This window comes from Chinchilla lanigera, unplaced genomic scaffold (genome assembly GCF_000276665.1).
Source record: "Chinchilla lanigera isolate Chin_1 unplaced genomic scaffold, ChiLan1.0 scaffold00016, whole genome shotgun sequence".
Lineage (NCBI taxonomy): Eukaryota > Metazoa > Chordata > Mammalia > Rodentia > Chinchillidae > Chinchilla > Chinchilla lanigera.
This window is the reverse complement of record NW_004955417.1, coordinates 6,367,875-6,386,012: the sequence shown is the minus strand read 5'-3', so window position 1 is coordinate 6,386,012 and position 18,138 is coordinate 6,367,875.

The following is an 18,138-nucleotide window of genomic DNA, read 5'->3' as shown; positions in this document are numbered from 1 at the left end:
AAAGTTCTATGTGCTACCATCAGAAGCACAGTGGTTCATCTTGATCATCAGCTTGGTTGGCTTGAGACAGGCCTACAAGATTAATAAAATATAATACTGGTGTATCTTGGTGGATCATGACCTTGGGACCTTTATCTGGTTGCCGACACCTTCCTCTCTGTTTCTTTTCCCATTTCACTTTTTCCAGAGGCCACGAGGTGAACAGCATGCCCCTGCTTCATGCTGTTTCTGCCTAAGAGCCAACCAACCATGGATTGAAACCTCTGAAACCATAAGCCGAGATACCCCAACCTGCTATTTGTATATGTTAGGTATTTTGTTGCACAAATGAAATTCTGATGAATACAAGAAAGAATGATGAATCAATCAAAAAAAATTAGGAAAGAATTCAAGAAGGAATAGGAATTTTGAAATGGGTATGTTGAATGCAAAGTTAGTGGTTGAGTGGAAGGCTTGAGAGACCTGAGAACATGAATGAAGTTAATTAAGTATCAAATGAGTACTTTCCATTTGCTAAGTCTCTGAGTGCATGTATTCATTCACATAAATACTTAATGAATTTCTGTTTCTGAGACCATATTCTACTAGCTGTTGTATATACATTGCCAATGGGGCTTTATAAAAGCATTATAACTCAGTGAAAAGATTGGCAGTAAATGCTAAACAAGCAATTAACATAATATTTCAACATATAATATGTGTTAACAGATTTGAACAAGGGAGAGAGGTAAAAAATAATAGGCATATTTTAGATCATCAAAAATTTCTGAAGAGATATCTAACTGTAGATCTGAAAGATGAAAAAACGTATCCAGACAAGGAAAAAGAAGGCTAAGAGGAGGAAGGGCATGTTAATCAGAAGAAATAGCAAAAGACACAAAAGCCCCGAGATGGTATAGTGCTTGTGTTTGAGAAATTGAAAGTCAGTGGGACTGGAGACTAGTGATAGAGGAAAGTGGAATGAGTGGAGACTGTAAAAGCAGACAGTCCAGATCTTTGGCTACAGGGAGATGTCTGCTTGCTACTTGAAATGTGATGGGAAGTCATGAGAGAATGAAGCAGAAATGTCACCTTATCTAATTATTTTCACTCTGGAGACCAGATGAAAACTTACTATGTTTAAGTAAAGAACAGAACTGGGGTAATTGGCAGGAAGCTCTTGTAGTAGTTTAGGGAGAAAAGATAGTGGTTTACACTTGACTGCTTGTAGATGAGATAGAAATTTATGGAGTCAAGACACATTTTCCAGGAGTTGCTTTTGGCCATTGAGACATGAAGCTGTTAAAGCAGGTTAGGGACTGAGCACATAGTCATGACAGTTTTGCTCCCCATCACATACCTTTGATGGACATCTAGCATTGTACTTTTTACAGAGTAGTATAATCACCTATTTATGTGTTGTTTCTCAAGAGTAAATTCCTTGGAGAGAGCACCCTTCTGCTTTCTTAGACAAGAGGCATTGATAAAGCATACTTCCCTGGATTCCAGTTTAGTAGAGGAACAAACTATTCTTAAAGATAAGTTTATTACTCATTCAGCCCCAGATAGTAGAAAAAAGCTACAAGAAATGGCTTTTGCCCCAGATACCTCACTTGAGATGTTAGTAATAATTGCCTCCTCAGTATTTTATAACCGTGATGAGGAGGAGGCCAAGGAGAGAAAACAAAGAGACCAAGGAAAAACAGCTGCCTTTGTTGCAGCACTAAGAGAAACAGACCGTAAGTCTGATTCTGAGAGCCCCAAGAAGAACTCATTGACTACATTCATCCGCTACCACTGTCAAAAGTCAGGACACCCCAAGAGGGATTGCCCTAAGAAGTCCCCTGGGCCATGCCCTGACTGTAAAGGTGACCACTAGAGGTCGGACTGCCCTCTGAAGCAAAGGCCCCAGAGCTCAGACCCCTCCTACCAGCTGGTCCAGCAGGAATGAAGGGGCCCAGGACATACTCTGCCTTCTCCCTCTGGCCAGACAATTATCTCCAAGGAGGAGCCCCACATAATCATGACTATGCAGGAAAAAGTAAACAGCGTATTGCTGGACACTGGTGCTAGTCTCTCGGTCCTTCTTTTCAATCCTGGCCTTCCTTCTAGCCGTCACACCTCAGTGAAAGGAGTCACTGATGAGGAGGTAATCCACTATTTTTCACAACCGTTAGGTGTAACTACTTGTTAGATCTTTCTTGCATACCTTTATTTTCCTGAGAAACCACTTTGAAGATACCGACATGTACTACAGCAGCTGTTGACAATTCTCTACCAATCTGTCCCTAACTCTGTAATGTTCTTATTGTTCCTATGCAATTTCATAAATGGATGTATGTTTATTACTATGTGTTTTCAACAGCAATCATTGAGAATAGTCAATGATTATTTAATTGATCACTCATATATAGCTCTATTTGTTTTCCCTAGAAACCACTTTGAGAAAACCAAAGTATAGTACAAAAACCACTGATAATTTCCTACCATTTTTGTCTGTAACTTAACTCACTTTTATTTGTCTGTTTTCCTGAGAAACTATCTTGAAGATACCAATAGGTAAAATAACAATGATTGATATTGTTATTTTTGTGTGTAATTCGGTAAATCCCCCTATTGCTATGTCATCCTTTTATTCTTTAAAATTAAAAAAAAGAGTAAACTCCTTGAGGTCACACTTCATATTCATCCTTGTCATCTTTTACTCCTAGACCCAGGATAATATTTTGTAATATTGTTTGTTTTTCTGATGATATTAGACAGAAAAGAAATCAGCATAAGTAATAGACTCTAACATTTGCAGTTGAAAAGGAAATCTTCAAACAAAAAACCAGTGAAGTAACCCATGTATTAGTCTGTAAATAGTTTACAATTGCTTGCTTGTATGTTTTCAGTTCTTTAATAGGCAAAACAAAGCTATTTATTCTCAGTTATGTTTCAGAGTGTGTGAATAAAATAATTTATTAAGTATATCTATTCTTTAATATACAAGTACTGTATGATTTGACCCAGGCCTTATAAGTTGGTTAAGGAGGTTTTATGTAAATCACTTTTCAGATGGAGAGATAATTTGGAATAGGAGGATAATAGGCAAAAAATATGATTTATATTTATCCTTCAGAGTTAATCAGTGGATCAGTTCATCACTATGAGCCTCCTTTATCATTTTCAGTATTAGCTGAATATGTCTTTACATATTCCAAACTCCTTTAAGGTCCCATCAGCATGTATTTAGGGAAAATGGTAGAGGAACTTCCAGCCAAGTACACGGCAATGTACTTGGGAGGATGCTTCAGGCACTCGGATTAAGTATGAATTGCTTGAGTCTATCTCTTGCATGGGAAAAATTTCAAGGGCTTGTTAAAAGATCTCTCAGTGCTATGCAAGTGAATGGAAGTGAATCTAAGGAAGACTTAGGGGGAAAACACAAATAGGATTCAGTCTTTATATGTGAGACTGTAGAGGGAAAACATGATTAATTCTTCTGTTGTACAGAAAATACTTTTCAAGACCAGCATAGGAATCTGCACTAGAAATGTGTACTTACTCTGCTAGCTACTTCCCCTCTAATACTATTACCTATTTCCAGACAGCCATGTTTTATATCACAGAGTCCTTCATCTCTCCCTTTCTTTCCTACTGAGGAAAGCAATCTTGTATGCTTGATTCCCAGAGCTGCTTTAGATTTAGTTTCTCTATATTACCTGATCCTAGGTCAGACTGACAGATATCCCTAAAATAAATCCTTGTCTTCTTGGAACAGATTGAATTAGCCTCTATTCTTTCTACCCAAAGAGAAAAACTAAAAGTGTTGATCAGTTATGTATGAGAAGATGAAAGCCTATTTTGAAAAAAAAAATAGTGACAAAAAAATCGATTTCTAGTTAAGTGCAAGAAAGTTCTAACTCCTTTCATATTTGAGAGTGGTCCATCTCTAAGGATGTCAACTTTCTTAGAGCTCTGACTGCAGCTTTGGAGTGTTGTATATGGTTCCAGGTCTAATTTCATAGTTAGTAGAGAAAATAAAGTATATCAGGTTGGAAAAACTCAGCTTCTTTTTCAACTCATTAAAAAATATCAGAACAAGGACCAAGCATCATTAGAGATCTTCTTTTTCTTTTATGTCCTTTAGCTCTTAACATCTCACTGTGTGATTTATTCTATAGATTCTCTGACTGAGTTTTCTTGCCCTCACCCACATACACCCTGGCTATATCTATGACCTATATCCCAAGGCCTGCCAAATAAATCTCTCTAGGTACCAAGGTTCATGGGAATTTTCTATAAGCACCATAATCTCCACACTCCCCCAAATGGATTTTATTATCTCTCAATTTCCCCATTGGAGACATCCTATATTGACATCATTAACAACTCAGTTACTTGAGATCACCTTAGACTTCCCCTGTTCATTTCCCACAACCAGCCAGTTACCAACTGTTTGCAATTAGATCTCCTTTATATCTCTTAGATCCATCTCTTGCTCTCTAACTGGGTGCAGGTTCTCAACCTTTAAGTATATTTGTGCACTGTGTTTTAAATGAACTCTTTGCCTCTAGGCTTAGTCCCCTTCAATCAATTCTCCACACTAGTGCCAAAGTGATCTTTTGAAAACATAAATCTGAACATTGTGGTTAAGAGTGTGGGCTTTTGAATGAGAAAGAGTTGGATTTATAACCAGTTCCAATACTTAGTAGCTATAATCATGGGCAAGTTGTTTAACCTCTGTAAGCTTCAATTTCCTCACTGGGAAACTGGGATTACAATTACTATTTGGAGTTTTGTTCTGAAGATTAAATAATCTATTTGGCACATTGCCTTGTATATAAATAGTGCTCAACATATGATTATTTCTATTACCATTGCTATTCTTAGTGATATTATTGATACTTACTATAATTCTTCCAGGCTAAATTCCTTTAACATTTCTCCATCACATTTAAAATCTTAACCCTTTGAGTGACATAGGAAACCTTTTATGATGGTGCCTTATTTGGCTTTTCCACCTCCAACTTCATTTCTTGTGACATTCTTTTTTTACTCTGGTTTCCTGTCAGTGAATTCTTTACAGATTTCCCAATGACAGTCTGTCTTTTTGTTTCCCATCTTTTTGTTTAGTCTTCAACACTTGCTGACTCCAAATGTTTGTCTCACTAAATCCACTGTATTGTTTAAACTTCAGTTTTAGTTCAACCTTTTTCTAATGAACTTTCCCTTCCACCAGCCTTATCAACTCTGGATCAGGTGTCCTGTTTGTTCTCTTTGCTTCCTGAGTACACATCATTCCACCGTATCCTATTATTTAGTATATTATCTTCCCTAGGACCTTGCAAATGTCTTCAAATTAATACCAGTATAGCATTCGCCTCTATAGTACCAATTTCTAGGCTAGTTCCTGGCAAGTAGTAGTTGGTACTCAAATGTTGACTGTATAAAAGTTTTGGATGTTATAATGATAGCATCTCAGTGTGGAGGTGGCCTAATTAATATGATTGTTAATGATAAATTAAAAAATAGATAATGAAGTGCCTAAATGAATGCTGCAGATAAAAAGTTATATAGTAGCTGGAAATTTTAGAAAATCTCAAGGAAATGATAATAATCAAACTTCATATTTATGGTATAAGACTTGATTAAGTAACATGTGAACAAAGATTTTTAGGTAAGGGAAACTAAGAATAAAGAAGAAACTGCTATGTATGTCAAGACTCCTATGTGGTCAGCACCAAGTTGACTCTGAGCTCATGGTGTTTGTGTAACTTTTAAAATTTAATTCTCTAATGACTACCTGAGTTTCATAGCTAAACACAATTATGGTATTTAAGATACCACAGAAGATTTAAGTAAGTTTAAAAAGTTCATATAACTGTAATGTGGTAAAAACAAGATTCAAATCCAGTTTTGCTGGAGTTTTCCTGGGGAAATTCTTTCTCCACAATGAACTGAGGCACCCCATGTGAAAAGAAACTGAGATCAACACGATGACAGTGAGCCTGGATCAAGATTGTGCTAGACCTTCAGAGTCTATCAGAGGAAGTGTTTAAATATTTTCTATTAAGTAACCATGCCTTCTTTCATTATCTACCTGGTCAAATTGAATAGGTCACTTCAGAATCCAGGATTGGCAAAAGCATACTGCAAGTTTGCTGCTCTGAACCTTTTCTGTGATTATAGGTAAGCAATGCTAATAGACAAATACTACTTTTAACTGCGCTTGGACATGCCCTCCCTCAAAACTCTAATTAAAGGGTGAATATTCATTACATAGTTTTTGGCTAATTCATAATTGTACTTTCTTCCTAGTATCACTCTAATTTCTTGATGGAAATTTAAGTGACTCACTATCTTTTGAGTAAGATGTATGAAACTGCGAAGCAAAGCAAATTAGTCTCTTTCTGTGAAAGATGAAGGGTTTTCTAGAGGCTTTAAAAAGTCACTTCTGCCAAATCTCATTGTCTCAGGAGGACCAAATGTAAATATGTGACCTAAACTTGGCTAAAGAGAAGTCTTCTTCTCAAAAAGATAGAATACAGAGCAAAGTTACTCAGGATTGAAGTATATATTTCAATAACAATGAAAAAAACTTCATTCCAGGGCAGAAACTCTGATGAGACAGTGAAGGGTGACTTGCTTTTTGGGGTTTCTGTTTCATTTCTAAGCATCTTCTTTAACATCTATGCTGTGAGCTTCCCCCAAATATTATTTCAGTGAGATTTTTTTCCAAACGTTAGTCAGAGTACATTTCTGTGGCTTACAACCAAAGAAATTATAATGAATACCATTCTTATTCAGTCAGAGTTGGCACATGATTTAAAAACCAACAGGCTCATGATTTAATAACAATGGCACATAATTTAAATCTAATAGGATTTAAATATGGAAAAAAACGCTGTGGTGTTTTGATAATATGTCAACTTGGCTAAACTGGAACTATCTTTCCCACAGTCCTCTTCCCCATATGGTTCCAAGCTGCACTTCGCCAAGAAATAAAATATTGTGGGATTTGGAGCAGAAGTGAATCAGGAACCATTAGAAGCTGAAGATCATGGTCACTCAGAGTGAGACAATTGCCAAGATGTCCCCACTTCCTGACTAGTGTCCACATCTTTGCAGTATTTTCTCTGAGCAATAGAGACTCCCAGCTCACAAGTAAGTACAATACCAAGAACCACCCATCTTTCATCCTGCCACCTTTTCTCTGTGGTGTCATTCAGGCACCCTGATGGAAACATGGTCCTCTGGTTTTCCTACAGAATCTCAATTAGTCATTGGTCTGCTGCTTCAGAAGGCACTTTTCCCTGATTCTTCAATTTCCACTTTTGGTCTGTTTCTCTAACTTCTCTTACAATTGTGCAAGATCTTATTCTTGTAATAAATCTTTCTTTTCTTAATACTTTTTGAGATTCTGTTATTGTGATTGCACCCTAGTTGTTTCAGTTTTTGTTACCAAAATTGGTTCTAGAAGAACAGAACAATGAATAATTGTTTCACTGCTGATTAGATTAAAGACACTGATGTTGTTACTGGCAGTAATAGAAGGGCACTGGTAAACTCTGACGTGCAATGCTAAAACCCTAAATAAAACCAAAAAAATTATCATGTTTTTAAAAAAAATTAAAAAACCAAATCATTGCCTGTGGTTTAATGTCCTAAATTTTTTGTTTAATGTGATTTAATGGTCACAACTAGAGACTATCCTCATAAGTGAAATAAACCAGATTTCCATGTGTAAGCAATGTACTGTCTCACTAGTATAAGAACATGAAAGAGTGAATAAAAATTGGGAGGTATGATAGACATTGTGAAATGAAAGGAAAATGCTCAAAAGAAAAGAGCGACTGAGGTGAGGGAAAAGAGAAAAGAAAGAAGGGGAAATTATGTATGTATGTATATACAGGGTAGCTAACATAGTCGTACTACTGACTTCTACCACTTTACTGAAAGAAATACTTAATGATTAATTATTTGATCAATCTTGCATGTCTCTATTAGTTTTCCTGAAAAACCACTTTGAATATATCAATATGTAATATAACAGCCATTGTTAATTTCCTACCACTGGAAACCCTGTATTGCTTGTATTGTTCTTATGCTGTTTTATAAATGGAGGTCTGTGTGTTAATATGTTTTCCTTCTTTTATTTTTAAAATAAATTTAAAAAATAATGTGGTTTAATGATGTAATTTTGGGTCATCAAGTGAGTAGGTTCTACTGTAGAATACTTTAATGAAAATTAATATAATAGTGTTGATTGATTACATTAGAAAATATGAAGAAAGAAATAAATTTAGGGTTTAGCTTTTAAGATTAAGATCTTGTTATTGGATTAGAAAGCTTCTATTTCTTCTATGAGAGGAAGAAACTCATACTTCCTAGAAAATTTCTTTTTTTTTTTTGTCTTTTTGAGACAGGGTCTTACTACGCAGTTCAGGCTGGCCTTGAGCTCACTTTGTAGCCCAGGCTGGTCTCAAACTTGCAGTGATCCTCCTGCCTCAGCCTCCCAAGTGCTGGGATTACAAGCATGCACCACCACACCTCGCACTAGAAAATTTCTTGAAACCAAACTCAAAATCTAATCTAGTAGGTGGTTTAATCATAGTTCAACCTAACCTTTCAGTATTTCTTAGATTAAGAATAAGGCTTTAATTGAAAAGCAGTAGGGTCATGAAAATTGCAATAGGAATACTTGGATTGATTTTGATAATGCAAAAGACTTGAACCTTTTAATTATATTAAGGCTCATTTGCCAGTGGAAATAGACTTTCCTCCCAAGTTTGAAGAATTTAATCTCTCTTTGCCTAGAGAACTTAATTGTCCTGAACTTTACTTGTGAGGAAATGCTTATCTTCTACATATATCCCACCATGTCTTTCTGCCCATAAATCTATAACATCATGCAGATCATGGCATATTACTGAAGAGCAAATAAAAATTATGTCCTGAATAAAGGTACATATACTACATACCAAAATAATTCCTTTTACATATTTTATATAAACAGAAACCTAGGGAATATATATGAAAGGGAACTGAACATAGATTGGTCAGAATGGGAGAACACAGTGTTGGGACAGGTTGAATTTATTGAAGTCAGTTCATGAAATGCAGTTTCTGTCCTCAGTGTGTTCCAAGTGACCAATAATTAGTTGTAACTCTTGGCTTGATTAGTTGACTAAAGTGAAATTACCAGAGCTTCCTTGATATAATATAGAAGTATCTAAAGGTTTAGAAATCTTAAAAATATTGTGCATCTTCTTATACGTTTGACCCATATAAAGGTTTGAAAGACATTTTTGTCAAGGGTGTGAGAAGCACATTGATGAAAGTAGAATCATCACCCTAGAAAATCTCAGCAGCGACTGTTTTTGCAGGATAGGACTAACAGTAGGAAGTCCTACTATCAAAATAGGATTCCTGAGTTAAATAGAGACGATGGGACCCCAAAGTGGTAGAGGGCGAGTGGTGGCACTTAACTGTCACAGACAACGTGGGTAAAATTTAGATAATAGGTCTGTAAGAGCAATCAGAATGATTATTTTCCACATTTTGTCACTAGCTAGTCTATCATGGTGCCCCAAGGACTGAAAGCTCAGACGGTTTGCTAAACTCTGTACTTGCAGAAATGGAAAAACTGAGTCTATTGGACAGAAGTTTAACTTGAATCACCAAAATAGATAAGCGATTTCCATTTGTAAGCCGGTTCACACTTCCAGGGTTTCTTGGATGAACGAGAACCAGATTCTTCAAGGAAGGGCTTTGCACTGCCAAAAACCTACACAGTATATTTTCCTGTAGCCTCCCGCTAAGGAAAGTGTGCCCATTTATAAGGACATATTGACAAAGGGGAAGTACCATATTTAGAAATCACTGGCCACTGTCTCTAACCGGCCACTGGTCTCAAAGGACAATATCCACTATCATTCTTCACTCAGAAGGGATGTAGGAGGTTAGGATACTAATGATGTTTTCATTTGAGTTGTTCCACAGGGAACCCAAGCCCACCCTATGGTTTTTTCCCAGTTCAAGAATGTCTAGCTGGAGTAGTCATACAGGTACCAAGAAATTCCTAAAATACTCATACTGATTTGTAGATCTGTGGATTGAGAATTTTTATGGTGGAAAGTGCCAAGAGAAAAGAATTTGGAAAAACCTCTATGGTCATACCTCTTTGCTGGAGGGGTTTTAGGATCACCATCAAAAACTTAAGACAGTAGAAATTATTACCTGTAACACATTCACATATAACTTTCCTGTTGGACCTGTGCAGAAGATAACGTTAGAAAATAATTTAGTCAGATGGTAAATTCAATTGCAGCAGCTGTTTTGGATGTGGTTTCTTCACTGGAGCAGATCAAAATATTCCCTGTTATGTAGTTAATTTGTGGAATTATTTTCTTCCTATGTATTATGAAAGACCATGAAAAGCAGTTAACTTTCATCTGGCATGGCCAGGAGCACACTTTTCCCTTCAGACCTATAGCAACTTTCTAGCTATCTGTATAATCTATCCCTGGGATCCTGGATCATCATTGCAATTCAAGAACATATCATTATTCTAATAGTGATATTCAATCCCCCCTATATATATCACAAAATATATATTGCACAAACATTTAAAATTGCCTGAGGAAAATTATATATGTTAACAATGCTCTGGAGAATGTGAAGATATTTCCTCTCAAGGTGAAGGACAAGTTGGCTCCTCCTGCTGTGGAGCTAAAAAGCTCAGTGTCTGTCTCATGGAATCCTGTAGATTATAAAGATAATATTTATTTCATTACTGTCTAACTTGGAAAGTTGCAATTTTAAGAAGGTCTAAAGGAAAGTTCAAGTTTGAGCCACTTGACTGCCAAGTCTATGATGCTTAACATGTCTGTTGAAGATAGAAATGCTTTATAGCATTTTTATCTGGAATCTATAGGTCACTTATAGTTCAAATGATTAAGATTTTGGAGAAATATCAACATACCTGCTTTAGATGAAAAAAGCCTCATTTAGAAGATTTCTGCACTGCTACTGGATTCCAGAAGAGCTGAATTATCATTCTAGGTCATGTTATCAGTAATCTGATTTGTTCAGTGAGAACTGGGTGTTGAATATCACACTGAACCATAAATTAGAGCCAGTAGAACTGTATTCCACCAATAGATAGAAGTGGTACATGCAAGATCCAGAACTTCAGCAGGTCTTAAAGCACAAGTGAATTGTATCTGCAGTGGTTTAAAATCTCATGGTGCCTACTCTTTGTGTCTTTTCCTATTATTAGCCCACACTGATGGCCTCATCTAGTGAGGAATAAAATCTTTGGATTTTCCTGTAGTTCTGTGTGATGAGCTCGCATTGCTTACAGTGACTAATGGTTTGGAAGAAGCACAGTCTGAATATTGGTGACAAGATAATCTTTAGAAATAGTATATGAATCTCCAACTGGGAAGATGTAAAGATTGTGTTTCTCAATAAGTAGATAATTGTGATCACTTGCCCTGTGAATGTCAATCACAGTCACCTTGTTCTTTTTTTTTTTAAAGTAAAAGAATGAAAACATATTAACAAACAGACAAGCATTTGCAAAATAACACAAGAATAGTACAAGCAGTACTGAATTACAGACAAGGTGACAGGGAATTAGCAATGGTTGTTGTATTACATATTGATAACTTCAAAGTGGTTACTCAGGAAAACAAATATAGACATGCAAGGTTGATCAAATAATTAAACATTAACTATTCCCACAGAAACACTAAATCCACTGGAAGAGAAAGTAGGTAAAAATCTTGAAGACATAGAGGTACGCAGAGAATTCATGAACAAAAACCAAAGTGTAGGGGAAATACTTCAAAGAATCAACAACTGGGGTCTCATCCTACTGAAAAGTTTTTGCACATCTAAAGAAATCATCAGCAGAGTAAAAAGAAAACCCACAAATTGGGAAAAAATTTTAGCTGGCTGTCCCTTGGACAAAGGTCTCCTGTCTAAAACATATAAAGAATTAAAAAACATCAACCTCCCCAAATTCAAAGTCACCTTGTTCTTGCCCAATAGGTACATGGTAAAATGGTGACTGTTTTAGAAAGCTGAACTTTCGCTCACTAAGGCCAGTCTGATTAGAACTGTTGCTAAGTTCCTTGCTGACAAGATCAGAGGCCAAAGTTTAGTTGTAGTAAGGCCTTATTTGCCAAGAGGGGCCAGTCATCAAGTTATTGGCACACTGAATAACTTCCATCATATCATCATGGAAGGGCAATTTTTTCTTCTAGAACAGGTTTTCTGAATATGAATTGATTTTCTCTGTACAAAATACTTCTTCCAAAACCACCATATGTGAACTTTTAGATACCTTATTCGTTGCCATGGTGGTTCACACAGCAAGTTTGTGACAAGGAAACTAATTTTTCAGCTGATAAAATCTAGCATTGGTCCACACTTATGGAAATTACTGAGCTTATTATGTTGTTCGTCACCTTGGATTAAATGACTTTTTGAATACTCAGTTGTAGCAGCAGCTGGGAGATAACACTTTGTGGGCTGGGATAACTTCATTTAAGATGTAGTATATGCACTAAGTCAGTGACCAATATATGGATTATATTTCTCCGAAAGCATTCTATGGTCCATGAATGAAGAATTGAAAGTTGGAATTTCTCAATGTCATACGAAAAAAATCCAGTATTGAAGTTTTTGCTTCTCTTTCCCTGCAACTTTTAGCTCTCTTGGTTTAGAGTTCTCTCGTGCTCCCTACCCAGTTTTCCCTCATTATATGAGGTGTATTTGACTTTTATTTCTGATATCACATGTTTTATTGGCACTGGGCATAGTGTTGGTGGATACAAAAGCTAAAAATAGATGATATTATATTTTGAAGATTTCTCCTTTCATCTCTTATACCCATGTGCTCCATCATAAAGAAATATGAGCTCAGAATTTATCAGTTTCCATAAAAAAGCTGGACCACTGCATTGTTACAACCCTCAAAATTTTCTGTCATTTAAGCAAAAGACTCTCTTCTTCCTCTTATAAAACTGTAGGTAGCTCAGTACTTTGAGTGTAGATGTTAAGTTTATTGCATTTAGTGTGAACTTGTACATTCCCTTTCCATGTGAAGAGATAGAAAAAAATGCCTCTTTCTGTTCCTTTTCTTAATTTTTCAAGACAGCTGGACTGATGCCCAGTCATATTGGCAGATCACACTACTAATTTATGCAGAATGTGATAGAGCCCCATGCTTGCTGATTTTTAGTGCATAGAAGCATATGAAACCAAAAAGTGCCAGACCCAGCTTTGCACTCCAGGAATGTGTGGGAGTGCTCACCAGCACTTCCAGAGTGAAGCAAAAGGAGGAATGAGGCAACCTCATGAAACAGTCTAAGTTTTCTGTCATTGTCGTCACTTTTGGGCATTTGGGGATATATTTCTGAGAAGGACATATTTATGAGAAATATATATTGCCTAATGTACACTAGGCATTTTTCTACTTAAAGGGATATTTAAAAAAATTTCTACTTAAAGGGATATTTTAAAAAATTTTTTTTGAATTTCTATATTTTTGTGAGACCTTTTAAAAACTTAAATATGCATCATCCTCAATTTTTTAAAAAGTAATTTTTCATCTATCCTCATAAGAATTTCATTAAATTAGAATATAGTTTAGCACTATTTAATTCAATAAGAATTTTTCATTTAATTTGGAGAATTAAAATAGGGGAGTAAAAATGAAATGAGATTTTATTTTCCACTTTAAATGCAATGTTAATTGCTTTAATGCTCTAATTGTAGCCTGCTGAAATACACACCTCAGAGGAAGTCTTGGATTTCCCTGGACACATTTTTACATTAAAGTCTTTTGTACTTGCTATAAACATTAAACTGTGCCCAGTTTTGTAGGATCTATTAACAGTCATTCTCAGAACACCAATTCTCTCCATATGTGAAACCAATGAGAGTTCTAGTTAATGGAGCAGATCTATTCTCTTGAGGCTGCACCTAGTCTTGCCTTAGAAATAAATTTAAATACACTGTCATAGCTCCAGGAATTAGGCAAGTTTCTATTAAAACAAATGTCCCTACCCAGTCAAGCAGACAAAATCACTGTACTTGAGAGCAAGGAAACAAAAAAGCCCCAGTCTGTCAAGATGGAAGATTTTTATTTTATTTTATTTATTTATTTATTTTGGGGAGGTACTGGGAATTGAATTCACAATCTCAAGCTTTCCTGGCAGGGGATGTGCCACTGAGGTATATCCCTGGCCCTTTGGAAGATATTTTAGATTAAAATGATTGTTCTAGTTTATTTGTTTATATATATAATGAAAATGGATACAAATACAAGCATGATATGAACTTCCAAGAATTATAGTGAAATACTATGTTTTAAAAGTAGATTACCATCTATCATTATTTATCTACTCGCCGTAGCAAAACATCTATTTGTTTTCTAGCATATTTACATCTCTTCTGCTATTGATTGTCTAATTTTTCTCCAGAAAATACTTCTCTTTCAGTCCTTTGAAGGAAGGGCTTCCTTCCTTTAGGTACACTTCCTTTAGGTTATAAATGTGGTACTTCCTTTAGGTTATAAGTGAAAAAAATGATCCAAATCTTAATTAGTACTTTGGTAGCATTGACTGATTTAGTTAGGTTCTTATGATGCCTTGAAGCTAATTGAGAGGCAGTGATACTTTCTTTCCCTTTCCTTTCTTTCTCTTTCTTTCTTTCTTTCTTTCTTTCTTTCTTTCTTTCTTTCTTTCTTTCTTTCTTTCTTTCTTTCTTCTTTCTCTTTTTGTATTAAGATAAATTCCTTTTCTTTTTCCTACTGGATATGAACCTTAGGGGAATAGTGACTATTTCCACTGAAGTAATTTTGCCATCATTTTGAAAAGTGGAGCCATCTTCAAGAAAGCAGTCCTGAGGAAATAAGGATGAAGAAAATGATCTTTGATAAGATGTGTTAAGACTTGAAGGAGGATAACCTGTGTATCTATCTCCTGACTGCCTAGTTATTTGATACAATGCATCCTTCTCTCTCCCCTTTTTTAACTTGAGTTTTTACTAACAGAAATAATTTTTACTGGTACATTCATGAAAAATAATGGCACAGCTGTTGGTACTAAAGATAATAAGGGATATAAAACATTACTTCTGACTTCAAAGAATTCGCACTTCTTAGGAGAATGCATACATACATGCCAGTTAATCTAATATATAAGGGCCATGCATGGAATTGTGAAGCACAGTGTGTGTAGGGAGTAGGGTAAAGAAGGCATTCCAGAAAAATGACATTAAATTAAGTCTACAATGAAATATACATTTAAGTAAAATTTGTCTGATTCCTACCCAACTTTGGATTTCTTCAAATGCAGCCCAGCACACAGGACATAAATACAAGATATTTCTTTGGGATGTGATCCTAGAAAATATGAGAACATAAGAGAAAGAATGGGGAACATGATACAAGAAAGCAAGTAAAGGGAGCATCTATGAGTAAATTATGCTGGACGACTGGCCAAAGAAGCCACCAACTTTACCCATTACTGCCTCCCAGAATGCTTGCTTGTTGTTCTTGGAGACACTTCTTGGCTATGTGCAGAATATTCTCTGCGGTATTGGAGAAATCCAGTTGCGGCATAGGAGGTATATACTGTCACTGTGCTGGGAACCACCTGTAGGTAAACTGAGGTTAGCCAAGGGATGTGGGGTAGCATCAACTGTGTATCTGCTATAATTTCCCTTTTCTGTAAGAAGTCTCATTCTCCCACTGCTTTTATGAATTCCCAGAGACTTATATTTTAATGTTTTTTGTTGATTCTGAGCTCCTAACTCCAGTGAATGATCTATTTCATTGTACAGTAGTTGTTTTCTTCCTTCAACTTGGTGTGGAAATACATGCTGAAACATAAGCCACTTATTTTTGATTTCCCCTGAAATCTTCTATAAGGCACTTTTGCAGGGTGTTTTGATGGCTGCGCAGCACAATCTTCAGAAGATAACCCCAGTGGGAGAGTTTTCATCTCTGCAATACAAATACATTAAAGTTTGCACATTCTTAACCTTGAAAAGGTCATCATTACTATCCTAGGCTGGGTTCCTTAAGATTTGGGGGACAATTCTTAAGAAAGGATTCTTGGGCCATGATTTATTGAGCCAGTGGTTTCAGGGGTATCTGAAAGTCAATGAAAAAAACAGGCTGGGATAAGCGGAAGCAGGAAGCAGCGATGTGGGTTCACATGGTCCAATTTAAACATGAATGTGAAAATGTCACTGTGGTATTGTTCTTGATAGGGACGAAGGAGCAGGCTTTTCATACCCAAGTTATTCAGTTATTGTCTTTCTCCTGGAAAGGGTTAAACTCTCAAGAGTTTGTGCATTAGGTGGCTCCCATTGTTAGGGGGAAAGTATTACAGGAAAGACACAGCTGTGAGCTGACAGTGGTCAGGGTGCAGAGGCCTTGATGTTCTCCTGAAGTGCTCATCCTCACTTTTCTCTTAAGAATCCCCTTCTTCACTACTTGCTGTACTACATTACTGCTTCTAAATGCAAACCTATCTTTGATACCATACAAAACAATTGAGCTCTCAGTGCTCTTCTCAAAGGAGGTATTCCTTTGTCTATCAGGGGCTCACAAATATGCTCAGCTAACTAAAGTGCTACTTGGTCAGTTTATTCTTATTCTGGTTTGGCTTCATGAGAAAGCTGACAGAGACCTTGGAATTTCAGCTTTCCATAGTCCCTTATCTATTTCTAAATGTGGAACTCTAGTTTATCATTGAAATGAATGGCCACATTAACAGAAGAGCTGATATCAGTTTTGTTGTTAAACAACAATGATTTTATCTATGTAAAAGATGAATCACAGCCAGATGAGGAGACAAGTTTACTTTCAAGAGATAAAGAAGCCTGTGAAAATATAGAAGAAGGTGAACATGGTAACCTTAGGAAATGTGCAAGCAGTTCAGTTTGACATGAAGTCAAATTGTGGAGGGAGATGGGGCCTGCACATGATTAATGACCTGCAAAGATAGGTAAATAAATGTCATAGCTTTAATGGCCCAACATGTGACGCCACAGACTTTGGCCTGTTCTGATAGCATGATGTCACATTTAGATTGGGAAGTGAAAAATATTATTCTTTCTCCATCTTCCCTGGGAAATGTGCCCTTGAGAAGGGCAAGTCTTAGAAATGTAAAAATAGTTCATGATTTAAATGAACTTGAAAAATGATGTATCTAAACAAAGATTATAACAGTAGTGATAAAGAACACTGTAAACTTATGGAGAAAGGACGGGATCAGATGATAAATAGTGCATAGGAAGGGAGATACGACTAAGAGACACTTCCAGCTTTTGGTTTTTCTTACCTTAATTTTGCTAATTCTTTCTCTCTTTCCCTAGTCTTATTATTTCTACTCTCTCAATAAAACCAAATTGATATTTTGCTGTATATATTGTTGTGTAGCCTATTGCATCATTGGTAACTTTATATCTTTAATATAATAAATGTGGTATAAATGAATAAATAGATATCAATTAAATCAGCTGCACAAATGTAGTATAATTTATTTAATGTCTTATGATCATCTAGATTGTTACTTTCCTACAATATTACGTATTGTTATTATAAGTATTTTTATTTTTAAAAACTTCCCCATTTTACTAGTATATGTTTGCAATATATAGCAAATATATTCATGTGGGGGAATTGGTACATATCTATTTCACTTCTTGATCCTTTTTACTTATCTTTCCCCTCCTAAAGCCAAACATTTGTTCATATTCTTAACGATTATCTTAGGATGTTTGTAGGATGGTAAAAGTCATTTCTACTGAAGTATTTAAAATTTTTAATAAGTATGATTGGATTTTTCTCCAAGTATTTTATGTCTGAAGATGGTCATAAAACCACCTACTCTTTCAGGTGGCTTAGAAATTCTGCTTTGTGAAAGAAGATTTTCATTACTGGATAAACTCTAGAACTATACATTTTGATGTTTTAATGTCTATTTTTACCTTTGTCAAATTTAAAATAGACATTTGGACATGTAGGAAAATATTTTCCTTTCATACTATACACAGTTCTTGGATTTCCCTTTGGGAAAATAGACACCAATCTAAAATATTAACTTCAAAATGTATTAGTATAATATAGTACTAATTGATGATACTTAG